The sequence below is a fragment of the Microcaecilia unicolor genome, chromosome 4 (assembly GCF_901765095.1).
Source record: "Microcaecilia unicolor chromosome 4, aMicUni1.1, whole genome shotgun sequence".
Lineage (NCBI taxonomy): Eukaryota > Metazoa > Chordata > Amphibia > Gymnophiona > Siphonopidae > Microcaecilia > Microcaecilia unicolor.
The window spans coordinates 306,424,261-306,451,289 of NC_044034.1; positions in this window are offsets into that span (position 1 = coordinate 306,424,261).

The following is a 27,029-nucleotide window of genomic DNA, read 5'->3' on the forward strand; positions in this document are numbered from 1 at the left end:
ACACGCCCATAATGTTAAGTAGATTTGAACAGAAAGAACCTGCTCCTCCTTTCGGTTTTGATGATGGCTATCTAAGGAAACAAAGCCTATTTTGAAGATAAAGAGATTAATTCATAAAACACTCTATTAGTCTTACTTGCTGTATTTTTTGGGGGGAGGGGCAGTTCTTTTTGAACTTCAGGCTTCTGGAAAATGAAAACATTTAACCTTAGGGTGAAATGCTGCATTGGTTTGTCACTGCTGCTGCTATTGAGAGGATGACAGAAAGGCTAAAGCCAGACAGATGGATTAAACCCACTTAGCTACTGGGAGCACCTGGACAATATAGGAAGGTCCTGGATGCATTCCAGAGCAAGGTTGTGCTGCTTCTTTCCTGGAACCAGGCTAGCAGTGCCTGGTTTTAATTACTTTTTATTAGGACAATTTTCACAGAGAAAGAAAGAAAGAAAGAAAGAAAGCTGCATAAATTGGCTGCTTGAAAATTTCCTTCCCCTCAATGTGGTGAAAAGTGCACACATTGTTTGACAACTTTTAGCAATGTTAAGTGAAGGAATTCTATGAGATGTATTTCAGATACAAGTATGTGTACAAATCAGTGGCGTAGCCACAGGTGGGCTTGGGTGGGCCAGGGCCCACCCACTAAGGGTTCAGGCCCACCCAACAGTAGCACATGTATAGGGGTAGCTGGTGGGGATCCCAAGCTCTGACAGCTGAAGACTTCCCCCTAATGGTAATGAAAACACTACTCTCCATGAAACCGGCATCTGCACATGCTCAGTTTTCAGCGCATGCCTGCTTCAGACTGCCAAGGAGGAAAGAAGCGTTTTCCCGCAAGCTGAGATATTTTTTTGGTGGTGGTGGGGGAGGGGGAGAACACTTGGTGCCCACCCACTTCTTGCCTAGGCCCACCCAAAATCTGTTGTCTGGCTACACTCCTGGTACAAATTACAATTTCAAATTATCATGAGTATATATTCTCAGCAAAATCATACTATTAAGAAAACCTGATACAAGTGCAACATACGCACTTTCCCTTTGTAAACTAGTAAAATACATGAAGGTTTTATCCTCAGTATGGACACTCTGAAAGTCACCCACATCTTCTGCACATGAAAAACAATGCTGGATAATGAAGAAATTGAAATGTGAGATACATTCAGAAACTGTCTACATTAATGGCAATAGATAGCTATAACTACTAAACCATAGATACTGCAACTGATAATGAATAAATTGACAATTTTGTCATCTTTTTGAGGGGAAGACATGATGAAAGAGGGAGGATTAATTTAACGATTAATTTAATGATTAATGATAAGGTCCCTACCATGTGTGGCAGATGTATACATCAGTTATGACACCTATATGTCTCTATATTCAAATTTTTAGTTGCTATAGCAGTAATTGTACTTAAGGTTTTGGTTGTTATGTAGCTTTGCTCATTGCTACTTTGCATCCTATAGGTATTTACTATTTTATAAAGGAAACATATAAATGTAAACATGTTTATAACATAACCCTGTTGCAGACACTTAGACCTCTGAGGCTTGTGCAGATTTTCCAACTAATTTTATGCATATCTGCATGTATTTTACTAAATATAGGGGCCTTTTACTAAGCTGTGATAAGATTAATGTGTGCTTACCGCAGGTTAAAAAGCATTACTGCAGGGCACGCTTAGGTATCCCATGGTAATTTATGTTTTAGCACTGGGGATGTGTCTGGAAGGTGGAGAGTAGCCATGTTCTGTGCTAATTGGCTAGTGCAGCTACATCGCCATGCACTAACCAATTAGCACGTCAAAATTAGAATTACCACCTGGGGCATGTGGTAGCCGGGCGGAAGTTCTAATTTGATGTGCATTGTATGCACGTAGGCACCTATGCATCTTAGTAAAAGGGCCTCATTAGTCTCTCCAAATGTTCTGGCTCAAAGAAAATATATCTTACATCTAAAACAGTAACTAAACATTTTGAGGGAAATTTCAAGAAAAAAAGGTAACACCTAACACCAACACTAGGTTTAAGCTGAATAAATTGTTTCCATCTTAGTTTAGTAACCCTAGACGCATCTGAAAAAACCTGAATCTTTCCTCCACAAAACAGGAAATCTTTCTTTTTAAAGTAATTCTGCAAAACTGTACCTCAAACAATTTTATGAAAGCCCATTTCTGTATAACGTGCTGTTTGCCCTCAGAAAAACCTTTTAAAACGTACTGCAAAAAGATGAGAGAAATGTATACATCTTGAAGTAACAATTTAGTGGTCACAATAGTTGCCACATTAAGAGTTAATTAATGGTTATTTTTGTATATTCATTTCTTTGGACATATTTGTTGTGGTATATAGCTGAAGAGATGAAATTGTATGTTTTTTTGTGGGGGGGGGGATTTGTATAAGGGACACTATACTTGGATGGGGGCATAGTACAATGTGCAGTTTTTAGGGGCTTCTTGTATATTTGCTACGTGGGAATTGCTAGTGCGGCTTTGTAAAAGAAGCCCTACATTTGTTCTGTATTGTGTTTATGTTCATTGAGCACTTACTATATCACCTTCACTGATGTGCGGATCAAGGTGGAGTCAGTCCACCATTAATAGGAAAGAAAACACACATTCAACCTTGTTACATCAATAAAAAGAAATGAATGAATATTGTAGCTAAAAAGACACATGAATAACATGAATCTTTTGAAAGACTTTGTTTCAGTGAACATTTGATATTAACACAGTTTGAGCCATTTATGATTTTTTTTATGTTATTAGCTCATTAAAGGTGCTAATTAAAATTGTTTTTATTATCTGTTTTTATTTGATTTTGGATTTTTGCATGTTTACCCCCAAATTCTATGAAGGATGCCTTAAGCTGTGCACACTAATTTGGCTGATGTAATACTGCAGAACCTACTTGACCTCTGCCTTTCCTTCCTCACAATGAATATGCCTCTGGGTTATCCCAAAATTTCTTCAGTTCTCTTACTGTTTGTTTGTTTGTTTGTTTGTTTGTTTCATTTTTTAAATCTGAAATACTGACAATCACAATGTGGCATCTGAGCTTCCACAGGCAACACTGGGAGGCTGTTCAATTCATCTCCTGCCTTTTCAGTTAAGAAATGTTTCCTCACGTCATTCTTGAGTTTTCCACCACTGAATATCACCTTGTACTAGAACTTCCTTTCAGCTGAAAATTGCTTCTCAGTTGCTTGACCTGTACTGCCATATTGGCAAAAATGTGCACTGTAAACAATACTTCCTACCCTTGCATAAAATTTCTAATTCTGTAAGTAATTATATTTGAAATTCCATAAGTAGTTGCTTTGCATCTCTGGGATCACCATATTATGCAAGGCACTCAGCCAAATTTACAGCAGAAATCATGCTTACACTGTGCCAGCAAGAAACTGCTGAGAAAGGGGAACTAATGATACCTACATTTCTTCTTTTTGCTTAAAAATTCTAAGGTAAAGGTATCTAGGTCGGACTGAGAGACTTCTTCAATCCTGACATTGTTTCTAAGCCTCAGTACCACATTAATACATTGTAAATATGTTGAAAAGCCATGCTAAATCAATCCAAGTTCAATGTCACAAGTACCCTGCAGATCCATAAACGCCTTGTGTGTCCCTTCATTAGGCAGTATACCATGAAACTGATAAACAATTTAAAAAAACAATACAGAGAGCAAAAGCAGGTGACCTACTATATTACAGAATAAGGACAAACAGTAGCTGATAACATAGTGAACTGCTTTTTATCCTTTGATACATGATTAGCATTATGTGTAAAAAAAAAAAAAAAAAGTCCTACAAAGTTAACATACCTTGACACATTTTTGAGTGTGAATAAACAATATGTAACCCCACTCCCGGGAGCCAGGAGTCACACAGAATACTTCTCACTTCTCTGCCACACACACGCAGCTCCACTGGCAGAGTCACAAGAGCTGGGCATGGGCCGGGGCTGGATTCAATCCGATAGACTAAGGCAGTGCATTTTTTCTAGCGAAAAATGTGCCGGTATTCAAAGGCCAGGCCACCCTTCAAGGGTGGGGTGATGAGGGACCCACCCCACAATAGCCAGGCCCCCTGCAACCAGTCACAGAATCTATGACAAGGCAGAATTGATATGTAGAGCCTGAGCTCTTTCATTAAAACTTGGGGTCCATGGGTCAATTTTAGCAGACAATGGAAAAGTGCGGGTACTCAGTACCCCCTCAAAAAAAGCCCTAGACTAAGGGTACTCTTTCTCCGGGCTCACTGTTTTCCAAGAAATAGTCAGCACAATGGCAGCCCTACCATTGGGCCAATTGAGGTGGGGGGCCTCAGGGTGTACTCCCCCTTCCATCCTCCACCCCCTACCCAGAGTTTACCTTCTTTTTCCATTTTCCAAAAGGCAACGGCAGAGATTCTCATATGCCGCCGCCTTTTGGAAAATGGAAAAAGAAGTTAACTCGGGGAAGGGGGTGGAGGAAGAAAGGGAGGTGCGATGCCAGACCATGGCCCAGGGGGTTGGCAGTGGCATCTCATCCCTGAGTCAGCAGGCTCAGTTACATAAACTTTAACCGGCTTTACTAACAACTTGAAAAAAACAGTTGATTACTCAGTCAACTTGGTATGTACAATCACTACTACTACTACTTATCATTTCTATAGTGCTACTAGACGTACAGAGCATTGTACACTTGAGCATGAAGAGACAGTCCCTGCTCGACAGAGCTTACAATCTAATTAGGACAGACAAACAGGACAAATAAAAGATAAGGGAATTACTAAGGTGGGAATGATAAAATATGGGTACTGAACAAGTGAGTAAGGGTTAGGAGTTAAAAGCAGCATCAAAAAAATGGAATTTTAGCCTAGATTTGAAGATGGCCAGAGAAGGAGCTTGACGTACCGGATCAGGAAGTCTATTCCAGGCATATGGTGCAGCAAGATAAAAGGAACAGAGTCTGGAGTTAGCGGTGGAGGAGAAGGGTGCATATAAGAGAGATTACCCAGTGAACAGAGTTCCTGGGGAGGAGTGTAGGGAGAGATAAGAGTGAAGAGGTACTCAGTAGCTGCAGAGTGAATGCACTTGTAAGTTAATAAGAGGAGTTTAAACTGTATGCGGAAACGGAAAGGGAGCCAATGAAGTGACCTGAGGAGAGGGCTAATATGAGCATAGCGACACTGGCAGAATATAAGTCGTGCAACAGAATTTTGAACAGATTGAAGGGGAGAGAGATGGCTTAGAGGGAGACCTGTGAGAAGCAAGTTGTAATAGTCTAAACGAGAGGTGATGAGTGTGGATAAGGGTTCTGGTAGTGTGCTCAGAAAAGAAAGGGCGAATTTTGGTGATATTATAGAGAAAGAAACAACAGGTTTTAGCAGTCTGCTGAATATGTGCAGAGAAGGAGAGAGAGAGGAGTCGAAGATGACCCCAAGGTTACGAGCTGATGAGACAGGGAGTATGAGAGTGTTATCCACAGAAATAGAGAATGGGGGAAGAAGAGAGGTTGGCTTAGGGGGAGAGATAAGAAGCTCAGTCTTGGTCATGTTTAGTTTCAGATGGCGGTGAGACATCCAGGCAGCAACAATCAGGGATTCTTCAGATAGTCAGCAGGGCGCAATCCTAGTCTCAATGCTATCAGGGCACATTTAGGATTCCAGTTCAGTTCTTTGTCAAAATCTCCTCTATTGCCTATCAAACATGGTGATTGGTGATTTTCCTCTTGAATTAACCCAGTTCACAATCATAGCCACACGCACTATTTCAAGATTGTAAATAAAGTCTGTCAATTTCCCTTTGGACACTCTTCCGATTAGACTCTGGGAAGATAAAATGTGGTAACCAGCAATGTCATGTCCCCTTGAGGCACTATTCTCTATTTCCCTTCTATTACTGATAGTTTTAGTCTTGTGGAATTATGAGCAGCCAAGACAGCATGTGGGTGACCCGCACTGCTCCCACTTGTCCCATAGTCCGCTCACAGGATAAGTTCTTCTTCTCTGCTCCATCCCAGATCAGTAATGTGAGTCCTGCCTCTATGCTGACCTCCTCCAAGAAATAGTAAGTCTGCTGCCCATCAGTGTGATAACAGTGCAAGCTAGATAGTGAGCTTGCTCTGGATCACATGGCTGGCCCATGTGATCTCCCATCTTTCTGATCAACACTAGCTGTTGCCCCCTAAAACAGGACAAGGTATGTTCTGCTCAGTACAAAATGTTGCCTACTTTCAGGGCTGTCATTAAATACTTTTGCCCCTTTAGAAGTCTGCTCCATCCCTGTGGAATTCCCTCCCATTTTCCCTTTGAGTTGAATCCTCATTCAACAAGTTTAAGGCAGTTTAGACATATTTGTTTGGCCTTGCTTTTGTGAACTGAGTGCAGACTGTAGTTGAGTGCAGCTGAGCAGGGGTACACAACAGTTCTATCCTTTCTCCTTTCGTTTCTCAATGCATTATTTTTGCTGTTTGTGGTTCCACATTTGCTCAACTACCTCTTCCCTGTCTTTTCTGATATTTGGTGTTCTCTCAAACTTTTTTTTTGTTTTAGGTAGTGTGAGTAAACCATGAATAAAAGCAATAAACACACAGACAGAGGAGTAGAAAAGAATAGATAACACATGCTTTGTATGTTTTTCTCACTTCATTCTTAATGATCTGTCTCTTTCTTGCTGAGAAATGAATTATGACATGTGACAGTATTGCATTAAACTCTTTTTATTTGTGAAATAAGAAAGTATTACAAACCAAGACAATAGGAGTCTTCTCGAGAGGTTATATTTGCCAAGATCATTTGCAATCCCAGATGTTAGCAGTAAATTGTGGTTGATAATTAAGGTTGATAAAGGCTTTTTTGGTGGGGGGGGGGGGGGGGGGGGAGAGTAACCTAGAATTACTTAAATATAGTTTGAACAGAGAAGCAGGCTGGGAATCAGATTGTAATTTCCTAGTTAAAACATTGTGCACTTTCATAGCAGAAATTTAGAGCTTAGATTATTTAAAATACCACTGACTTCTTAGCAACATTTTTTGTCAGATGGTCAGATTGATAGATGAAGTAGTGACCAGTGAGATCTCAAAAGCTAGCAGGCTAGATCGTTTTGAAAACTGCTCTCCAGAAGTGCATTATCAATTGTTGTTTTACTCATAAAGAGATAGGAACATTTTTAAATGTTCCTAATATTCCCCTCCCCTCACCACCACCACCACTTCACCATTATTCATCATAGAAATAAAGATCATACTAACATTGAAATCAACTTTCAAAGGATTTGGAATTTAGGCTCTTACACAGTATCACTTTGAAAATTGACTAGATTGAATACTGATACTAAAAATGCTAGCAATAGAAGCAAAATGTATAATACAGCTAGGGAAGGTGAGATATAAATGGTTGTCTGTTATCTCCAACACTTTTAAATAATATATTTATTAGGATTTATTTACCACCTTTTTGTAAGAATTCACTCAAGGTGGTGTACAGTAAGAATAAATCAAACATAAGCAACAGACAATTACAGCAGTAATTCTGTACATTTGATACACCAGACCCTAAAAATTCAACTCTTCTGCATACTAAAGGAATGGGACTTAATATCCTGCCTTTCTGTGGTGTTTGCAACTACATTCAAAGCGGTTTACATAGTATGTACAGGTACTTATTTGTACCTGGGGCAATGAAGGGTTAAGTGACTTGCCCAGAGTCACAAGGAGCTACAGTGGGAAATGAACCCAGTTCCCCAGGATCAAGGTCTGCTGTGCTAACCACTAGTCTACTTCATAATAGGGATGGGCTGTAATTTGTAATCAATACTAAAATGTTTGCCGTAAACCATGACTTTAACCCAAGAGAGTATCTATAATATATAAATTAAAGAAAGGAAACCTCAACAGCCAGGGGTGCCTACAAAGATGGCCTTCCCCTTTAAATGGCCCTTATCACAAGTTTAAATTGTCCTCTGAAACAAACTGCAATGAAAAACAACTCCTACTCGGAGAAGAAAAACTATTGCAGGAAAAAAAAAAACAGAGGAAAATGCTTAACAATTAACAGGGTTAATGTCATATCATAATACTAAAAAATATATCCAATACTGCACGTGCACAGAAAAAAGTTCCACTTCGCTTGTCCACCCGGGTGGTCGCTGTAACAACTGGGCTTCTACAAAATATCCAGCCGGGTAAAGCTCCCAAAGAAGATCAGCTGTAGCACCATTCAACTCCTGTAGTGCATGCATGCGTAGGAGGTCCTGTTTGGTTCACAGGTAGGAGAGAAAATAAATAGAAGCCAGTCTTTAGATGTAAGAATGACCTCACTCTCATGGCCTGCTCCTGCAGGGCCACATCGTGCACTTCTGTCTCTCAGCAAAGCAACACAGACTGCTTGACTTTGGCCTGGAGCTTCAGCAATACCAGTCCTGTCTCTAGCAAATAACATTCATCATTCAGTCCCTGGCCAGTTCCAGGACACAGTTCTGTAAGGTCCCAAGTTGAACTTGGGCCTTCTTGACTATCATGGTAGCAGTTCACATGCCCTTGGTGAAGGCGAATGCAGTGGGGCTTCACTGCTTCCCTCTGTGCCTCCTCAACCTAGCTGTGCCCTGAGCTTTTATACTCCCTAGACCATGGTCCCCTGGATCTGCCCTCCCCATGTTATATCCTGCCTTGGCAAGAATGTGACGTTTACTCCCTAATTCTATCAAAGTTGTCAAAAATTACATGTGCAAATTTGGGTGTGCACCCAATTTACATGCAAAATCTTATCGAATAATGAGCTAATTAGCACCAATAATTGGATTTTTAACAAGGAACTATTGGCACTAGATTTGATTGGAATTTATGCAAGTAAATTTAGGCATGGGATCAGCAGCTAAATTTTATGTGCGAATAAAAAAAGGGGAGCAGAAATAGGAGGTTCATGGGCAGAATCGGGGCATTCCTAGCATTTACCCATGTTGTTATAGAATAAGGGGGAGATATGCGTCCAATTTAGCTGCGTGCATTTGCACCACATTTCAGTTAGTGCAAATGAATGCGCCTAAAGTTAAGCGCAATTCTCAGGCATAAGCGCTATTCTATAAACACCATCTAACTTTAAGCACAGCTTATAGAATAGCGCTTTTTCAACACCGATTTTTTTTTGGTGCGATATACAAAATTCACACCTTAAGGTGGTTCTGCCACTGTGAAGGAGTGTCATTAAGGGGGAGTGGCTGTTTCTCATAGAGTCCCTCACACAAAACAATATGACATAAAGGGGGAAGTTATCAACGTGGGCTACAGTGAAAATGTGTTATTTTACTGTTAACCTCAGTTATTAGTAACTAGGGTTTATTGCACAAAAGGGGACCTGTGCTAAAACAGCACATCTGAACAGTAGCCCATGTTGATAATTATGCACCAAGGCCCTTATTTGAAAATAGCAGGTTATACACTTGTCTATAAAAGCCATTTTTTCAAAGGGACATATTTACAAGTGGTGATGCTCACCACATACAAATTGCCAGGAGGCATAGAAGGGTTTGTGAGCCTAATATATCAACATGGATTCCCCATTTCACAAATAGAATCATTTGATCTCCCCCCAAAAATAGACAGATATTCGTGGAACGGCCTCCTGGTGGAAGTAGTGGAGACGAAAACAGTATCTGAATTCAGGAAAGCTTGGGACAAGTCCATAGGATCTCTAAGGGAGAGTAGATGGCATGGATGGGCAAACTGGATAGGTCAAATGGTCTGTAGCTGCCTACATTTTTCTCTGTATCTATGGATGTTTATACCTGCTCCCAGGCAGGAATAACAGCCTGCTGTAAGAGAGCAGTATCAATGCAGAGGTCATAACAGCGCCGAAAACTGCTCAGAACTCATGCTTAGCTCTGCGCTAAGCCTCCAGCACTTTATTACAGTGATTTCTTTATTGGCAATTCAACTGGATGACCCTCTGAAGACAGGACCTATGTGGGCTTGAAAATCCACGTTCAACATCTTCGTGTAAATCTGATATTGACCCAACAAAAAGAAATCACAGCCTACAGTGTTAGTTTCCTCTCGGACCAAGTATGTCTACAAGATCTCAGTGAACCTGGAAGTGCTGCAGGGTGAGTTGCACTACAACTGAAACTAAAACATTATCAAATAAAAAAGTGGACCCTTTACATTTCCCAGAACCACAGTTCCTCCAACCCTTTCCTGGTTAACCTCTGTGCTAAATGCTTTGTAACTGTAGTAATTGAACAGCCTAATTTGATATGTTAGCAGATAATACAACAAAGACTTAACAAAGCGTTAAGTAAGTCTTAGCCTGGGAAACTAAAAATCAGCAGCAGTTAATACGCCCCTCACCCCAACCTTCCCCCAACCCCTTCATCTCTCTCTTTGTTCCATCCCCCACTCTGCAGGCAGCAGCCTGGACTAATTAGGCCACGTCACACTCCATAATGAAGACTAATAAACCCCTAATGGTTTGGGCTTGAACAAACAAGCCCTTCCAGACTTTTAGGAAATCTAAAGCACACACAAGGAGAAAATGAACAAAAGATAACAGAAAGTGAAAGGTATTCAGAGAGAGGAGGTCTTTGCGATTGCTTTTGGCTAAGGGTATTTGGTTCATCCAAGTTTCCGCAAAAGAACTGAAGGTTTGCACATAGACACGGTCATAGGCATATACACATTGCCAACATTAAATTCTTGGTAAGGAAATTAATAGCAAACATTTAAAAGTTTCTATTACCTCTTCATAGGGAAGTCACACTGCTCATTTTGGATCTTTCCAGCATTTAAATCCCTTCCTTCTAAGATATATATATATATATATATATATATATATATATGGATTTCTGTCAGGCTTATTTTCAAAAGAGAAGGACGCCCATCTTTCAACACAAATCGGAAGATGGGCGTCCTTCTCCCAGGGTCGCCCAAATCGGCATAATCAAAAACCAGTTTTGGGCATCCTCAACTGCTTCCCGTTGCGGGGACAACCAAAGTTCCCGGGGGCGCGTCGGAGCCGTAGCGAAGGCGGGACTTGGGTGTGCCTAACACATGGGCATCCTCGACCCATAATTGAAAAAAGAAGGGTGTCCCTGATGAGAACTTGGACGACTTTACTTGGCCCTTTTTTTCTTATGACCAAGCCATGAAAAGGTGCCTGAACTGACCAGATGACCACTAGAGGGAATTGGGGATGACCTCCCCTTACTCCTCCAGTGGTCACTAACCCCCTCCCACACTCAAAAAAATTCTTTAAAAATAGTTTTTTTGTCAGCCTCTATGCCAGCCTCAAATGCCATACTGAGGTTCATCGCAGCAGTATGCAGGTCCGTGGAGCAGTCTTACTACTACTACTACTACTATTTAGCGGGTGCAGTGCACTTCAGACAGGCAGACCCAGGCCCATCCCCCCCTACCTGTTACACTTGTGGTGGTAAATGTGAGCCCTCCAAACCCCACCAGAAACCCACTGTACCCACATCTAGGTGCCTCCTTTCACCCATAAGGGCTATGGTAGTGGTGTACAGTTGTGGGTAGTGGGTTTTGCGGGGGCTCAGCACACATGGTAAAGGAGCTATGCACTTGGGAGTAATTTCTGATGTCCACTGCAGTGCCCCCTAGGGTGCCCGGTTGGTGTCCTGGAAGGTCAGGGGGACCAGTGCACTACGAATGCTGGCTCCTCCCATGACCAAAGGGCTTGGATTTGGTCATTTCTGAGATGGGTGTCCTCAGTTTCCATTATCACCGAAAATCGGAAACGAATAAGTCTAAGGACGACCATCTCTAAGGTTGACCTAAATTTCCAGATTTGGGCATCCCCGACCGTATTATCGAAACGAAAGATGGATGTGCATCTTGTTTCGATAATACGGGTTTCCCCGCCCCTTCACGGTAACGTCCTGCGAGGACATCCTCAGAAAAACTAGGGCGTAACTTTTAATTATGCCCCTCCACATTGCTCCACAAAGGACTCAGGGACCCTTTTACTAAGGCATGCTGAAAAATGTCCTGCGCTGGTGTAGGCATGTGAATTTGACGAGTGCAGGTCCATTTTTCAGCATGCCTGCAAAAAAGATCTCTCTTTTTTGCCGAAAATGGACGTGCGGCAAAATAAAAAAAGAGGGCGTGTCCATTGTGGGCCTGAGACCTTACTGCCACCCATTGACTAAGCCAAAAAAAGCAGAAGGGTACATTCAATAAAGCATTGATTTGACACCAGCTATTCTTGGGTCTCTTCAATAAAGCATTGATTTGGCACCTCCTATTCTTGAAGACCCCTTGTGCTTTTTTTGGTTTATTTGTTTCTTAGTTCTCGGCCCACTGCTTTAGTCACTAGGCTACTCCTCTACTGTGTGTGTGTGAATGAGTTGAGGTGTTGTATTGGTGTATAGTACTATGTATAATGGGGCTCTCAGGATCCTGTTAAGCACCCAATTAAGATGCTTATTTTCAGTCACAGTTTGGAGCGTATTTTTTCAGCTGAAAATTCACCTAAGTTTAATCATCTAAAAGTTAGGCTCCTAAACTTAGGGCTACTATTCATTTTTCTAGATTTAGGTTTCTAACGTGCCTAGTGCCATAAGTCAGTGTTAAACAATTAACTCCATCCCCATAGCTACTCACTTTTTATGCCCCTAAATTTGGGAGTCTAGTTGAACTGGAAATCTAAACTTAGGAACATAGCCTTAGCAAATTCCATAAAGGTCAATTTAGATGCCTAAATCCAGCAAGAAGGGACCATTTTAAAACTACATGATCAAAGTGACCCTCAGCTGTCAAAGTAGTGCTTTCTTTTTCCATGAGCACCCCACAGCTCAAACTAGGAGGCAGCATAAAATCCCTGAGGAAATGTCCTCAGAGAATATTCCATATGAAAGCTGAATCCCAGATGGTTTCATACTGTTAACATTGTCTCAAATGGTTTTTGCACATGTAATTATGTTTGTAAAGAATGCAGTTTTGAGTGTTGACTTTGATCCAATTGCAATTTTACTAGAGTTTATAAAAACATAAGTAGCTCTTCAGAGGTCTAAGATATCATTGGCTTCTCTCTTAAATTCTTGTAACAAAATGACACAGCCAGCTCTATGCATATCAACATAAGCCATATATTGTATAGACTTAGTATATATGGAAAAACCAGCATTGCCAGTATTCTTCTCAGAAAATTATCAAAGATAGGTGGCCAAACATTACAACTGAGCATGTAGAATATAATTGAAGTGTTTTTATCTACATTATATTAATTTCAATCTCTCTTTTGCCATTTTGCAATAGTGAAGCTCTCAGATTTGTATAGTTTCAATTATATATGTCAGCAATTTTGTGCATAGATCATTCTAAATTGGCTCAATGGTTCTTGAAAACCAGTTACAAATACAATAAGCTGGTCCAATATAAATGTAGCAGAACACCACAATCTCGTCTCTATGTGCAGAATGAAGAAGATTTTTAGGTCCTGGATCCTAAACTGACTTTGTACAATTAGAGAATGACATGGGGACGAGTACCTGTGGTAACCGTGGGGATGGGGACAGAGCCCGTGGGGATGGGAGCAAACTTTGTCCCCATGTAATTTTCTACTTTGAAGCCTGTTAATGAACTGGACTGTTGTTTATGTTTGAGTGATGCAGACAATGATATTTTGATTTTTTGGAAAAACAAGCAAACACGCTGGCCATAATTAACAAAATAGGCATGGGGGATCCTGTACATTCCTGTACCAGCACATCTTCTAAGAAGGCATTTTCTATTGCAAAAAGGACTGTGGAAGATAGGAGAGCTAGACTGAATCCTGAGATTGTTGACTTATTCATCCACAGATTAAAAAATCATAACAGTGCTTCATAGGGCATATTTCTCCCCCACTAGGGCATATAGAGCACATTGTATTTTGTACCTCTGGACATTTTACCAGGGTGGATTAGAATTCCTTGGGGTAGTAGAAGTCAGCTATTGTTGGGGTTGGAAGGGTAGAGGGTGGGGGTGGGGGGTTATTACAGTTGCTTATTGTTATTATTTTTTTTTTCTATTTGTGATTTATAAACAACAGTTGCACAGAATATTGTTCCTTTTGATACTATAATAAAAAGATTTAAATATAAAATCATAAGTGTTCGAAGCTTCTGCAGATGAGGACAGAGCCCAAGTGGCTGGGGCGGGGACAGAACCTGCAGGGACAGGGTGGGAACTGAGACCGGACCTGTGGGGACGGGGTGGGGGACAAACTTTTTCCCCGTGTCATTCTGTAGTACAAATATGAGTCAATGGAGATGTATTTATTTGGAGCATTTAATATACCACACTTCAAAACAAATCATCAGAGTGGTGTACAATCATAAAAAATATTGCAATAAAGCCATAAAACAATATACATACACACAAGTAGGTAAGGATATTATAGCACAAAAATTATCAACCAGAAACATGTTTTAAATTCCTGAGATACAAAAGGAAAACATATAAAATAATAATAATATCTCTGTCCTACTCAATAAAAGTTACCATTTAAAGAAAAGCTTGCCTAAATAACCAAGTCTTTAAATTTCTGAGTGGAAGATTCCAAGCAGGCTTCTAGGGGTAAAGAATTCCACAACTGTGGTGTAATACAGCTAAAAGCTGTTTTTCTCTAGTCAGCCAACCAAAGTTGCTTGTGCAATGGTATAACCAGCAAATTAGCTTGAGGTGATCTAAAGAATGCAAAGGTTGATAAGGAATAAGCAAACTAATTGGGTTTCTGCCATGTACTTGTGACCTGGATTGGCCACTTTTGGAAACAGGATACTGGGCTAGATGGACCATTGGTCTGACCCAGTATGGCTATTCTTATGTTCTTATGATGGGGTTACCCTGGAATACCAGTGTTAAAAACACAGTGAACAAGTAACAAGATCTTAAATTTAATTCTATTCATTACAGGTAACCAATTTTGTTCTTGTAGCAGAGGTTGAACATGATCACTCTTTTTAACATCATACAATAATATTATAGCTGTCTTAAGCCTGCCTGTCCACAAATGGCCAGTGGACATCTCCTGTTGTGTTTTGAAGAGCACTACTTATGGGCTTGCCTTAGGCTGGGTCTGGGAGGTAGAAACTCTAGTGGGAGAGCTGCAGAGGAGTTCCCTGCACAGTGGTAAAGCTGCTACAGGACTCAAGGTGACCTAGCAGTAGTCAGGGAACCTACAGCTCTGATGGCCAGTTAGGTCATATCATATAAGAGTATATGCATTTACATACTAGGACAGACCGAAAGTCCATCAAGCCCAGTATCCTGTTTCCAACAGTGGCCAATCCAGGTCCAAGTACATGGCAAGATGCCAAGTAAAACAGATTTTATGCTGCTCATCCTAGAAAAGCAGTGGATTTTCCCAATTCTATCTTAATAATGGTTTAGGGACTTTTCTTTTAGGAAATTGTCCAAACCATTTTTAAACCTTGCTAAGCTAACTGCTTTTACCACATTCTCTGTCAACGAATTCCAGAGTTTAATTACACATTGAGTGAAGAAATATTTTCTCCAATTTGTTTTAAATTTACTACTTTGTAGCTTCATTGCGTGCCTCCTAGTCCTAGTATTTTTGGAAAGAGTAAACAAGCAATTCTCATCTACCCATTCTATTCCACTCAGTATTTTATAGGCCTCTATCATATCTTCCCTTAGCCATCTTTGCACCATAGTCTCCTTTTTGAAAGTTAAATACTAATGTATTAGATTTCCTATGTGTACTTACTCCAGTTATTAAATCAAATTGGATCAAGTTATGATCATGCCGACCGTTACTTAGCACAAGTTAACCAGCAGGGAATGGCCGCCAACTGGTTAGCTCGCATGTTAGTACCGATGTGCAAGCCGCCTATGTCGGGGGCGTTTCAGGGGCAGAGTACGGTTAGCTCCCCATTTTCATAGCCAACTGGCCAGTATTAGCACATAAGTAAGACCACATATATAGATGTCCTATCTTTGTGTGTTAACACATGGCTGGTTAGCTCCAAATAGTAAGCTAGCCGGGCATGCACTAGCCTGCTTTTTAAAAAATGGATATTCAATAATGGCAGCTGGATATGGCTTTGGCATTGAATATCTGGGTTTAATACCAGCAACAGATATCAACAGTGCTGCCTGGCGTTGGCTGAATAATCAGGGGGACTGTTGTCAAGTGGCCTCAACAACATAACTTCCTGTACCAGATCATGCACTCCACTATGGATGAAGAATTGCTCCCCTCTTGTTGGTTCTTGAAGCAGCTGCTCCATAAAGCAGTCTTTCATTTCATCTAGAAACGTTACATCCCTAGCATGTCTTATGTTACATTTATTCAGTCAATATCGGGCTGATTTAAAATCACCCATTATTACTGTGTTACCCAGTTTGTTAACCTCCCTAATTTCTGCTAACATTTCTGCATCTCTCTGTTCATTGTGGCCAGGCAGATGGTAGTACACTCCTATCACTTTCCTTGTACCCTTTAACACATGGAATTTCTATCCATAAGGATTCCAAGGTGTTTTTATTTTTCGTGACCTGCAGAACTTCTCGTCTGTTTGATTCAAGGCCCTTTTTGATGTATAATGAAACCCCTTCACCAATTTGATCCACCCTATCATTGTGATATAATTTATACCCTTCTATGACTGTGTCCCTTTGGTTATCTTCCTACCACTGGGTTTCAGCGACGCCTATTAGATCTATATTTTCATTTTGTAAAATATATTCTAACTACCCCATCTTATTTTTTTAGGCTTCTAGTATTCAAATTTAAACAGATTAAACAATGTTTTTTTTATTCCTATTAACAACTTGCTCAGCAGTTGACAGTGATAGTTTGTAATCTTTCAAGTCTGTCTGCTCTTTAGTTAAAGCCACTTGATCTACTATGGCCTGTATTGCAACCTCAGTATCAGGATGTTCTCTCTTCCCTGTTTTAGAGATATCCTTCAAAGATAACTTGTTCTGAACTATGTGCTTTTGAGGGACTGTCAGCCTTCCTCCAATTTCTAATTCAAAAACTGTTCTATCTCCTTTTTTAATGTTGATGCCATCATCCAGGTTCCACCCTAGTTAAGGTGAAGCCCATCTTTCCAGAATAGGTTACCCCTACCCAAGAATGGTACCCAGTTCTTAACAAATCTAAAACGCTCTTCTTACAACATTGTCTCATCCATGTATTGAGACAGGTTTCCTGTGACTATCAGTTGTGCTTTACACAGATGCTATGGTAAACTCTAAAATAGTTAATGCTGGCCTATGGAATTGTAATAGGGACTTTAAATACTAAAAACAACAACAACAATAATGCCTTTGCTTCAAAGAAGCTTAAAATAAAGACACTGAGGCCAAAGATATTCCACCTATTTTGGCAGAGGTTTAGCTGCCAAACGTAGCTGGCGATGCGCTGAATATCACCGGATAGCCTGTTATATTACAAGATATAACTGGCTATGCGCTAAGTGCTAACCAACAATATTCAGCGGGAGATAACCGGCTATCTCCCGTTGAATATTGCTAGATAGCCAGTGCCGTTCCTGGCCAGTTAAATAGTTTTAAATATTGGGAGGACTGAGATTACATATTTAACTCTAAGTCTAGCTTTCCCCAAGTTTAAAAGCAACTTCCCAACAATAATTCACCAGTGAAGTTATCTTCCTCTGTGGAAGTCCTCTCACAGCAACTGTTCTGGAGAGAGAGCAACTGAACTCTGGCTTACTTATGTGCCTATGCTTCTTTGATGACACACTGCAATCAGTGTGCCAGTAGGGCCCCTTTCAGCTTTCCTCTTTAATCAATCACTGTGGCTTGACTGACAGATAACTGAACATTATCACATTATTTTTCTCACTTCCTAACAGGAACACCCTTCGTTAAAGGTTCTCTGTAAAGGTAACTTTCTCTAGCAAAATAGAAAACCAGAAGTATGATTCTACCTTGCTTTCTGATAGATATTCCTTTTATTTTAAATGGCTAAGCTGTGCTGCAAACTTTAGTTAAAACGGTAAACTGAGGTTTCCTGTGACTATCAGCAGTGTTCTCTGGAAAACTCTAAAGTAGTCTCTTTAATGCTGGCCTGTGAAGTCATAATAGATACTTTAAATGCTTTAAAAAAACATATTCCTTAAATTGCCATTGCTAAATAAGCTCAGTAAATTAAAATAAAGACACTCTGGCTGCTAGCATGAGTTAACTGACCAGGAATAGCCGCCAACTGGTTAACTTATGTCTTGGCAGATAACTGGTCAAGTAGCATGTAACCTGCTATCGGCGCTTAAAATGCCCGTTTAACACTGAAAATAAAGTCAACAATATTGGGGACACCTGAGGGCTTGAAAGGTTAAGTCCTGATATTCAGAACTTAACTGGCTAGGCTTAATGGGCAGTTAAGACTGCATAAATAGCAGTCCTATCTTTGCCTGTTAAGCCCTGGCCGGTTAAGTCTGAATATCAACTTAACCGGTTGTGTGCTAGCCAGCGTTGTAAGAACCACATATTTAATGCCAGTTGCCAGAATGACCCAGCATTGAATATCCGGAATGAAAACTGGAGGTGGACAGTCAAAGCTTTGCCTGCAGAATATCAGGGGGACCGAGATTACTTATTTAACTCTGTCTACTTTTCACCAAGTTTAAAAACAATTTCCTAGCAAAGAACTCATCAGTGAAGTTCTCTCCCTCTCTGGAAGTCCCCTCACAGCACCTCTTCTGGACCAATAGGAAGAGTGGTGTTCTTCTAGACCTACTAAACTGGCAAAATGGAGAAGGAGAAAGAAGAGGCTTGCAAACCAAGGCAGATTTTAGCAAAAAACCAGCTTGGAAAGATTTTGGGACAACAGCAAAGGCAGGGGCAGCTTAAGTTAAGGAATGAGATGGCACCCAAAGAGGACTGAGGGAGGCCTTTCACTCAGAACACTGGTCAGGTGCTTGTCCAAAGAATAAAGAAAGCAACTCATATTTCCAGGCTATATAATTAAAAAAGACAAAACAAAACTTTGCAATGCTGTTTATATGCAGCAAAAATTATAGCAGTTTTAATTATGTAGCCTGGAATTCTAACATAAACATGTGAGTCATGCTACTGCACACTGGACCAGCATCGTGTTAAATGTAAATATATATTTTGCAAAAACAAACAAAGGATACACAAAGTGTTTGCACACCAGGGAATAAGAAGAAAAAGCATGTTTGGTCCATTCAACTTGTGACTGCACCATTTGCACCTGTGAGCTGTGCTGCATAGAGCAGGGGTGGGCAACCTTCAGCTCATAAGTACATAAGTACATAAGTAATGCCATACTGGGAAAAGACCAAGGGTCCATCGAGCCCAGCATCCTGTCCACGACAGCGGCCAATCCAGGCCAAGGGCACCTGGCAAGCTTCCCAAACGTACAAACATTCTATACATGTTATTCCTGGAATTTTGGAGTTTTCCAAGTCCGTTTAGTAGCGGTTTATGGACTTGTCCTTTAGGAAACCGTCCAACCCCTTTTTAAACTCTGCTAAGCTAACCGCCTTCACCACTTTCTCCGGCAACGAATTCCAGAGTTTAATTACACGTTGGGTGAAGAAAACTTTTCTCCGATTTGTTTTAAATTTACTACACTGTAGTTTCATCGCATGCCCCCTAGTCCTAGTATTTTTGGAAAGCGTGAACAGACGCTTCACATCCACCTGTTCCACTTCACTCATTACTACTGATGTTTTGTTTCAATATATTTTTATTTTACATTTACATATATTAACATAAATGTTCAAGCAATCACAATATTTTAACAGAAAAAATATAATACTAAATTGAAGTAACAAATCATTTCCACTTTGTCCACAATATCAGATCCAAGTACTAGGAAATAATAGAATACCAGAAAAATCAAAATTAGGTAATCAATGGGGCAGATGAGAGCCTAGTGCTCGCAGCCGATATATAGCGATCAATTATTAGGTGGAGCCAAGGTATCTAAAGCTCCCTCCTTTGAGTTAATATATTCCATCAGTTTTTTGGGGTCAAAAAATACAAGGTAACATTGAACTCTTGTTATTTCATTCATATTATCACTATTGAACATTATACATTACCCCTTGCTCTCTAATGCCTGAAATGAATTCTTTATCTACTTACTTATAATGTATTTTATATTTTCTGTACTTTAAATGTTATAATATTCTATATTTCTCATTCTGGAATGACGATCGCCATTACGGCACAATGTAAGCCACAATGAGCCTGCAAATGGGTGGGAAAATGTGGGATACAAATGCAGCAAATAAAATAAAAAATAAATAATTATTTGAATTGAACGATATTAAACATCTGCAAGGGAATTTTAACATAAATGTTCTACCTAAATTAAGAACTCTGGGTTTTAAAACCAAGAATTCTGTCCTTCTTTTTTGCGTTTCCCTAGCCAGATCAGGAAAAATGTTAATTTTTGCACCCAAAAAATCTGCATTCATAGCACGAAAATAAATTTGAAACACATTATTTTTGTCTGGTTCTAATGCAAATGTCACTAGAAGGGTAGTCCTTTCTGTTATCACTTCCAGAGAATTTTTCTGAGAATTCCGTCAAATTCATCCCAGATTGAAGACCTATACTAGGTCTGGAAGTACCTGTAATGTATGGGGCTCTGACAATAGGGGGACACCCCTCATTCGGGATTCCCAATGCCTCTTTAAAGTATTTCTTTAGCAAATCAAGAGCTGAGATAAGTGGTGACTTAGGAAAGTTCAAAAACCGTAGATTATTTTTCCTTCCTTGGTTCTCCAAGTACTCCAACATACGATATTGTATATCTCTGTCCTTGATAGCCAATGATGAAAAACTTTGTAGACGGGCTATCTCTCCCTCTAATGATTCAATTCTTTGAGAGTAATTATCCACATTATCAGACAATGCTTGAAAAGATTTTTTCATTTCCACAATTTCCTCTTTAAAAGTGTTAGATTCCTGAAGGAGAGAAGCATTTAGTCCCTGGATCGCATCCCAGAAGGTTTCTAGTGTTACCACAGATGGTCTCATCGTCTCTCCGTTGATTCTGGGTGTGGATCCCTGGCTAGGGGGGAAACAAGTCGAAACGCCTGGTTCACCTCCGCGAGATCTTCTCTCAGGGTTCGTACAGTCGAGGGTCCTCCCCTATCAGCGGTAGAAGCCAAGTCCCTTTCGGGCGCCCCCACTCACTGCGTCTCTGTCGGCGTGTGTCCACCACCCGGCATCGGAGGAGCTGTGCAGGAGGGAGGACTGAGAGAGACTCCTTCCATTCTACGATCCGCTTCCGAAGTCACGGGTTCCATCGAAGCGAGCCCAGGCTCTCCTTGCCTCCGAACTCCAAAATCCTCCAGAGTAGCCTAATGGACAGTCGGGGTCTCCAAAGGACTCGAGGAGGTAAGTATCTTTGCTTTCCCTTTCCTTTTCCCCATATTACAACAGGAAAATTTCCAGTCAAACTCTTCAAGAGTTCAGGAGCCTCAGGAGGTCACGTCTGCTCCAGTCGCCATCTTGGATCCTCCGCTCACTACTGAGTTTATGAGGCCCGCAAGACCATGGGAAGTATACACAGAAAATGTTATTAATCAGAATTTTGGCATGATTAAGCATTGTATTTCAGAAATATTTCCAGAATAGCCACTTAACAATTTGTTTCTATCAGTTTTAGCTAAATTGGTACTTTTCTGGTACTTTATCACAAAAGGTCTATGGAGCTCTGTGATTTCTAGTTCCAACAATACGTAATGTGGTGTCCTGCTAAGCATAGGATTCAATTGACATTCATGTGACCTTCTCTGTATAAAGGCTGCCCACCCCTGGCTTAGTAAAACTCAGCTTCCTGCCAAGGTCATGCAATATTTATTCAGACCTGCCAAGTGTCCCACATTCAGCAGAAAACTCTTAGTTTGATAAAGAGCCATCTCTCATACTCTTGCCAAAGACAGTGACTTTCCTGCTGAGCTACAAGTGCTGAGTGATGCCACAGAGTTCAAGATGGAGGGGGGGGGGGGGGGGGCAGGCTTTCACACATACACACATGTAGGACAAGGTTGAAGACAAAAGTCCTGTTCCATGACTCTTGCTCCCTCCAGCACAAGAAAGAAGACTCAGATGGCTGTTTAGTTGCAGACCTGGACAAAAATTCTCTGGTTGGCAGTGACCTTCACCCAGACTCCACTGCCAGCCAACAACCAGAGAAATCTGACCCATGTGACTCACACGGCCACTATGGCACATCACAGTTCTACCCAAATTTTCCAATCTGGATCAGATTGAATCAGAGATCACTGCTATGACTGTTGAAATTGAACAGAACTGACTCAGCCAAGCCACAGTGAAAGGAAAATACAGGGACTGGGAGAAGGAATAGGAATATGTTGGGCAGATGCTAGAGAGATGAAGATCCTGGGCAAGGTGGGAATAAAAAGATGAAAGGGCATACTGGACATGGGGGGGGGGGATAGGGAGATTAAAGAGATGCATGAGGGATAAGGAGAGAGAGAAGATAGTGGGGGGAATAAAGAGCTGGAAGAGATGCTGGACTCAGGGCAGAATTGAGAGATGAAGGATATGCTGGACGTGGGGGTGGGGGGGTGGGGAGAATAGTGAAATAAAGGAGATGCTGGATGGGGGTGGGGAGATGGAGATGTTAGATATGATAATGGAATAGGAAGAAAAGGGAATGCTAGACATGGGAGAAATATACTGAACACAAAAGATAGGTAGAAAAAAGGGATGCTGTACATGGAGGATAGAACATGGAGACAGATGGGGATCATGCTGGACATGAAGGAGGGAACTTGGAGATAGAACTACTACTAATAATCATTTCTATAGCACTACCAGATGTACGCAGTGCTGTACACATTATATGCAGGTACTTTCTCTGTCCCTGGTGGGCTCACAATCTAAGTTTTTGTACCTGGGGCAATGGAGGGTTAAATGACTTGCCCAGGGTCACAATGAGTTGCAGTGGGAAGTGAACCCATTTCCCCAGGATCTCAGTCTGCTGCATTAACCATTAGGCTACTCCTCCACTCAAGATAGAAGGGATTATGCTGGACATGGGGCAGGGAAAAGAGAGACAGAGAGAGGATGTTGGATATAAGGGGAATAAGGAGATACTGGATAAGGAGAAGGGGGAGAGAGATATTAGAACTGGGGAATAAGGATGGGGAAGGAGAGATTGATAAGAAATGAGAAAACTACAGATAAGTGCTGTAAAAAAGAATGGATGATAAGAAGTGAAATCTGGATAGCAAAGCAAAAATAATAGAAAAGGAAGAAGGAAGCGAACGATGTTTGGAGATGGATATAAAGGAGAACAGGACGACAGAAAGAAAGAGAAGAAATAGCAAATGGGCAGGAGAATCTGGAAAAAAGGAGTTAAGAAAAGATAAGCAGAGGAAAGCAGAAATCAGGGCATGGCACCAACACAGAAAAAAAAAAAAATGTCCAAACAAAGGTAGATAAACAAATTTCATTTTTCAATTTTGTTTTTGGAATGTCAGTTTTTGCAATTTACATTTGCTGATTTTATATTTTACACAGTACAGGAGCAAATATATCTGTTTCTCTGGTGTTGTTCTTTATGCAAGTCTGGCTTCTAAGAGTTATTTTGGGGTTGCAAAGCCCCTCAAGTTGTTTTTGCTGGAGTAGGAGTTTTATGTTGTGGCAGTAAACCTCTTCAGTTTTTAAAATTGCACTAAATAGAAACAGGGGTTCAATTCCCAAGTCTAGGAGAGGCCTGGAGATAACCAAGTCAAACTGCCCCATTGGACTATATGGTCAAAGAACCAGAATACAAAACAACAAACAAACAAACACACGAGCTACAAACTTAAAAACAAAGCACACACAGATAGTTTCTATAGATCTGCCACCTAGCTTCACCTCACCCAATATTGGACCAAAACCAGTCCTTAAAAGCTACTACTATTACTACTATTTAACATTTCTAAAGCACTACTAGGGTTACGCAGCACTGTACAATTTAACATAGAAGGACAGTCCCTGCTCAAAGAGCTTACAATCTAATGGACAAATGTACAGTCAGTCAAGTAGGGGCAGTCAAATTGGGGCAGTCTAGATTTCCTGAAAGGTATAAAGGTTAGGTGCCAAAGGCAACATTGAAGAGGTGGGCTTTGAGCAAGGATTTGAAGATGGGTAGGGAGGGGGCTTGGCGTAGGGGCTCAGGAAGTTGATTCTACGCATAGGGTGAGGCGAGGCAGAATGGGCGGAGCCTGGAGTTGGCGGTGGTGGAGAAGGGTACTGAGAGGAGGGATTTGTCCTGTGAGTGGAGGTTTCGGGTGGGAACGTAAGGGGAGATGAGGGTAGAAAGGTAATGAGGGGCTGCAGACTGAGTGCATTTGTAGGAGAAGCTTGAACTGTATGTGGTATCTGATCAGAAGCCAGTGAAGCGACCTGAGGAGAGGGGTGATATGAGTATATCGGTTCAGGCGGAATATAAGATGTGCAGCAGAGTTCTGAACGGATTGAAGGGGGAATAGATGGCTAAGTGGGAGGCCAGTGAGGAGAAGGTTGCAGTAGTCAAGGCGAGAGGTAATGAGAGCGTGGATGAGAGTTCGGGTGGTGTGCTCAGAGAGGAAAGGGCGAATTTTGCTGATGTTAAAGAGGAAGAAGCGACAGGTCTTGGCTGTCTGCTGGATATGCGCAGAGAATGAGAGGGAGGAGTTGAAGATGACTCCGAGGTTGCGGGCAGATGAGACGGGGAGGATGAGGAGAGATCGAGAGTGGAGGAAGAAAAGAAGTGGGTTTTGGTGGAAAGACGATAAGCTCGGTCTTGGCCATGTTCAGTTTCAGGTGTCGGTTGGACATCCATGCAGCAATGTCGGATAAGCAGGCCGATACCTTGGCCTGGGTCTCCACGGTGATGTCTGGTGTGGAGAGATACAGCTGGGTGTCATCAGCATAAAGATGATACTGGAAACCATGAGATGAGATCAGTGAGCCCAGGGAAGAGGTGTAGATTGAAAAAAGAAGGGGTCCAAGAACAGATCCCTGGGGAACTCCAACAGAGAGCGGGATGGGGGTGGAGGAAGAACCATGAGAGTGTACTCTGAAGGTGTGGTGGGAGAGATAGGAGGAGAACCAGGAGAGGACAGAGCCCTGGAACCCAAATGAGGACAGTGTGGCAAGAAGTAAATCATGATTGACAGTGTCAAAAGCAAATCTGGATAACAGTGTCAAAAGCGGCGGATAGATCGAGGAGGATGAGGATGGAGTAGTGGCCTCTGGATTTGGCAAGGAACAGGTCATTACAGACTTTAGAGAGTGCTGTTTCTGTCGAGTGTAGAGGGCAAAAACCGGATTAAAGTGGATCAAGGATGGCCTGAGAGGAGAGGAAATCAAGGCAGCGGCTGTGAACGGCGCACTCAAGTATTTTGGAGAGGAAGGGTAGGAGGGAGATGGGGCGGTAGTTGGAGGGACTACCGCCCCATCTCCCTCCTACCCTTACTCTCCAAAAAGCTACACAGAAGGTGGAGAAAAAAGACCTTAGCTTACCATGACATGTTCTTTAGGATACTGCTCAAGCTACAAACAAGTCATCACTGGCCGGAAAAAGCTCCACCATACCCTCAAAAAATATTGAGAAAAATGAAAACTGTCATGGCCCCAAAAAGAACTTCTCGCTATGCAAGTATTCCAAAAATGTCATTTATCTTGTGAAAAAGTCCAGAATTCGGCAACAGCATAGCACCACAAACAGAACCTGACAAGGAATCATTGTTTCGTCACAGCCGCTTCAGGGGAATAACTTCTATTCTTTGACCACAGCAATCTTCAAAAGAACCAGAATCTCATTTGCTTCAGGTACAAAATAATAAAAATGGTGTGTATAAAACTGTAATATATATACATGTGAATACCACTACCACACAGAGACCACTGTGTCTGATACAGGGTACAGGCAATGCAGCAACATTCACAATAGCATTTCATGAATAATATGTTGGATGCTGTGGTCTCTCTATGGCAACTGGGGACAAGAAGGGAGAAGAAGAGAGAGTGTGAGTGTTAGGGATAAAGTGGAGGAGAGGGAGAGAGAAAGAGTGTGACCTCTGGGGACAAGGTGCAAGCAAGCAGCAATTTACATGAGTATCTGGATGTTTGCGTTAGTTGTTCCTATTATTCACCCTCCATTTCACTAGGTAAAATCATAAGGGTAATACTCAAGCTGGATAAATAAAACTGTGTGACCCCTCAGAGGGGCAGAATAATGATACACCTATAGACAGACCACCCAAGTCTTGACCCCAAATGTGGTTCTTGTGAGTCCATTTAGAGTCCTGACTCAAAGTTTGGGAAGCTCTGGCCTAGGTGAAACCAGACAAAGATGTGACTGAGTTTTATGAGGTCAAATTTGTCTGGTTAACTTAGGCTGTTAAGTGCTGAATATTGGCACTTAACCACATAAATGCTGACTCTGCCCCCAGTCACCCACAATATAGCCAGCTTCAGCAGTTAGTGTTGATAAAAGGATTTTAGAGATTGCTTTTCAACTCTATCTGCCTTGACTAACAAGTGCACTTGGGGTCTGTATTGTTGATTAGAAGTAATTCTGTTTAAAAATGATTGTTTAACTTTGATTGTGTGAAAATAAGTTGGAATGCAGAAGATAAGACATAGCTCTAATTAATTTGGTATGTGAAGAGGAGGATGGTGCTTGTTTCGAAGTTCAGACTGGCTACCTGTACTTGGAAACATGTGACCACATTCCCACAGTATGGCTTGTTTACCTATTCTCAAGCATTCTGTAATTTTCCTTGGCTCTGAAAATAAACTTTAGCTTAATAAAAAGGGGGGCTTGCTGCAGCAGAGCTTTGAGGCTCATCTGTGGGTGGATGCATCATGCAGAAAAGACTTGTTCCTGGTCATAAAGAGACTTTGGGCTTTCGCTGCAACGGGCCTCCCGGCTGATGAGATAAGGGCCTGAAATTCCTGACCAGTGATGTTGTATGTATAGTGTATTATTGCTTCTTTTCCTGGTCTAAGAACTCTTAGCATTGCATAGCTGTAGAGACCAGTGATGTAATGATTGTTTATAGATAAGTATTGTTTCTT